The following is a 4309-nucleotide window of genomic DNA, read 5'->3' as shown; positions in this document are numbered from 1 at the left end:
ATATTGTTAGTGTTCTAGAGAGCACATTCCAACTTTTTGCATCAGTGACAACTATATGTTATTTTAAGCTCATCTTTGATGAACTAGAATTTATTTATTTCATCCTGCATATTTGGTGGAATTTTTTTAAGTCATCCTCTTGATAGACCACTACTAAATGTCTTCCTCATACACACATTTGCAGTTCAGCCACTAAATTAAAAAAAAAATAAATCTGTAGTCATGAGCATTGTATCTAAACATTTATCTCTCTTTAAATGCAGTATTCCTGAAGTCAGTAAGTGTGGGTTCTTTTAAGTGACAGAAAAAGCAGAAATGCTGCTGAAAGTCAGGCACTGAATTTATAGAGATACGTCAAAGTATAACCACAGTGAGTCCAAGTCCATCATCAGTTTCACTCTGTGGGCTAGTAATAGAAAGGAACTTGCTTGTTAAGACCATGTGCAGGTGCGATCACCAGATCACTTTACACAGGCTTACTGAGCCTTAGCTCGATAGGTAATTACCACTCAACTCACAGCATCTGTCAGGACACGCATGTTTTTGACAAAGCTTATAACAGATGTGTATCTGCCTTTGAGCCCACTCTTAATTTCCTTTTCTTGTATAACCACTGCTGCTTTATACTACAAGATCATATTGCTGGAGCTGAACGTAACAAAATTAGCATCAATACACAATTTGGAAGAATAAAAGAACTTTTCAGATGACAAACATCAAAGAGCTGATAAATGCTCCCTAACAAACATCTCTGCTATGAAGCTTTGTTTACATGATTCATTTAATGGGCAAATGATTAACCAGCGGTCTGTATCAAAAACCTGTTTTAGTTTGGCTTGCTCCTACTGGTGTTCTAGTAATTTAGGAAAGTGCTCCTAGCCATTCTGCAGGGCTGACAGGAGAACAGACCCATGAGATTTTAGAGATACAAGCAAGTTCCTGGTAGCTGTAAATAAGAAATGTATTATGTCTTTGCATTAGGTTGTATTTAGATTTCCAAATATATCCCACTGTGGGAGATGTGCTCCTGCTGTGCACCTCCCCAGGGATGCCAGGCTCTTCCAAGGTCACGCAGTGCTTTCAGTCTTGCTCTGCAGCGTGTCTTCCTCGCCGACGTGCACTGTCAGCACTCTGCCCACAGCAGGGCTCTGCATACACCCAAGGGAGAGGTTTTGCTTCTGCACTGTGCCCGATGGAGTTGAATGCTTTAACGCATCCTGGCATGTTGGCATACTTCAGGCTTGTCTTCGAGACCATTATGTTTGATGTCTCATTCTTGAATGCAAAGATCAAACAGTCATGAATACCAGATAGGCAATTATTTTTAAGAGGAGGGTGCTCGTCTCCTGATGAGACTTGAGACAGGTGAATCTGTTGATTGTGAATGCACACAAACACTCTCTTTGGGGGGGAAAGGAACTGGGTATCTGTGTCGCTGCAGCAGGGCCACTACCACAGGGGTCCATCCAGCAGATGGCTTCCCCAGTGTAACTAGACCAGTTGATGTGTCTGCGATGCAGATGCAGGCATAAAAGAGCTGTGTATTGTCACTGTAGAGTGTCCACCAAATGTCCTAGGAGTGCATGCACCAGGTGACGGGAGCTGAGAGGGAAGGGACAGTGTTCTCAGATCTTCTCTAGTAAGTCTGCCCCTGGTATGGAACTCTGGCTAGATACAGTGGCTACAGCAGATTTTGCTTGAGTTAAAATTAACCTTTAACCTTTACAAAAGAATTGGTTGAAGGATGCAAAAGCATTTTGATCCATAAACCCACTTATTCTGAAATCAATACCTGCATTTCCTGGAACCCCTTGGCAGTGATGGCTGGGGATTTCTTGAAATAGAATCTCATCAGCCTCAGTATTTGCTTTTGCTGGAATAGTATTACATAGGTGCATCCTGGGACCATGACGTCTTACTTAGTAATGCGAAAATTCAATCAGACTGATGCTTTTTGAACCAATATTTTTATCTGCATGTTCCCAGTTCTCAGTATAGCACGGGCGTATACATTATGATTTTTATTAATTTTCATGAGAAGGATGGGCTGAAGTCCAGTGACTTGTGAAACTTCAGCATGACTTTTGTGTACAAATGTCTTAAAATACAGGAGCTGCTGTTCTTGAAGCTCATGGTAGCTGGAACTGCCCAAGATCTCCTTAATACTAAGTTTGTGGCCCACTTCTGCAGCACCACAATGAGTTTTGTTGGCTCTGTTAGCTAGTAAATGCTGGTTGTTTTAAACAGGGGACATTAGCATCTAAGAATTATGAAAGTTTTAGTGATTATTGTAGATTCAGATGGAAAAGCAAAATTTTGCCTTTGAAAATTGTTCTTTAAAATTAATGATATAATGGCTAATTGCTGGGACTTAATTGAGTAGTTGAAAAAAGTGCTGGTACTGATAACACCAGAGTTGAATGGCTTTTATGATGGCCAAAGTGATTCAGTTTTAAGCGCTACATATTTTCCTGATGTGAGAACTGTAGGTGTGTTTGATGCATCTGATGCTGTATTGAAACCAGCAGGGAATTGTTAAGGTACAGGATGTGTTTAACAGGTCACCCAATAAGTTGCTGTTTCCTGTGAGGACTTGATGACAGGAGAAATTTTTTTTGTTGCATGGGCTTATGCAAGGTATCTGAATTTTTGCAGTGTACTGTGGTACAACTTTGTGAAATGAGCCGCTAGTAAAATGAGTTCTGAGAATCTATATAATTAAACTGCTGAGAGCTGTAAAACCACTGTGTTAAAGTACGACATGTACTTATTGTAAAGGAGGATCTGTAAAGTGTCTGGGATGGAACCTAGCTACAAACAGCCAGTAGTTTTTTAAATTCTTATGTAGAGTGGTTTCATATTTGGAAATTTTCATAGTTTGGGGTTGATAGTAGCTTCCTTTAAAAAATTGTGGGTCTATCCTCTCTTAATACAACCTCTTCATTCACATTTATCCGATAGAAGTTAAAACTGTTAAGCAAGATAGGGATCCGAGATTGCTCTTCTTGCTTCTAATGTACAGTAAGGTTTTGGTACAACTGAACAACAAAGTGTTAGTTTATAATGTGATAAGTCACAAAGTATCTAAAGCTTTGTGATGAATTGCCCTTATATGTGGGCTGTGACTGATCTTCCACGGTGCAGGTCTCTGTCATGGGAACAAGGTAGATCTTTCCTGGCCCATGAGTGTGGATCTGTAGGGGAAGGCTGTGGAGATTACTGGAACCTACTTAGCTAGTAGGGGAGAGGAGGAGTCCTCATTCCAATACCCTGATATAAACAAAATTTATTTAGGTTTTTACACAGGGAAAAGAAACTGAATCATCAGTACCCATACAGCAATGTTTTATTGCCTTTAGGAACTGGATTTTGCCACCTTTACCTGCCACCAAACAGAGTAGTAAATCCCAGGTTTCCAGTAAGTCAGCTCATGGACCAGGACGCAGTCTAGGATGTGTGCATTATTCTGAATCCGGACACTAAATGTTTAACAGAGGTTTTAGATAAAAGGTAATGCGTATGTAGTGAGGGTGCCTTGTTTTTCTTGAGTCACAGAACTGGAATAACAGGACATTTTTGTCACCATTCACTGAGCTGCTCATTTGCATGTGGAATTCATTTGCATGCCATTGACATTTGGGGGAAAGTGCTGGGGAGCGTCTGGGAGGAGCTGCACTCGATGCAGAACAGATCTCTGGCTGCAGTTGGATGGGAACAAAATTAGCTTGGCCTGTGGGAAAAAATGACAAATTGAACTTGGCTTCACAAAAATGTCTCTCAATTGTACATATTTGTTTGGAAAGATGCAGCAGTGCCGTGCAGGTAAGGCATAGATGTTAGGTATTGGTAGGAAGGAGAATTTCATTGCAAATCACCTTCTGGGCTGCATAGCTACCTTCCATCTTTGGGAATTTCTTGGAGATTCACTTTTTCCATCTTCAGAACACTTTTCTGGTTTATTGAAAGGTTCTACAGAGTCCAAAGTTCTGTTCCTTACTGTGCCAACCTGGTTTGTGATGTTGTATGAAAGAGACTTTTTCAAAGATAGCCTGTGAATGCTTTCTGGGGTTCTGAAATAGGCCAGTGGCACGCTTGTCAGCAAAATGTTCCTTTGGTTTAATAAGTACAGGAGCCAGGAAAACTTGTCTGATGTTTACCAGGACTAAACAGTCTGGTGGAATGAGTATTCAAGGTAGTGAACCATGGCTAGAGTGAAGCAGATGTGTGTGGACACTCTCAAAGCTGCTCTTTTGCTTGGGGTGAATGTTAATGACACTTCCATGTTTTGTGAGGGATTCATTCAGACATT

Source organism: Egretta garzetta, unplaced genomic scaffold (genome assembly GCF_000687185.1).
Source record: "Egretta garzetta isolate BGI_Z169 unplaced genomic scaffold, ASM68718v1 scaffold297, whole genome shotgun sequence".
Lineage (NCBI taxonomy): Eukaryota > Metazoa > Chordata > Aves > Pelecaniformes > Ardeidae > Egretta > Egretta garzetta.
Note: the sequence above shows the minus strand (reverse complement) of the source record.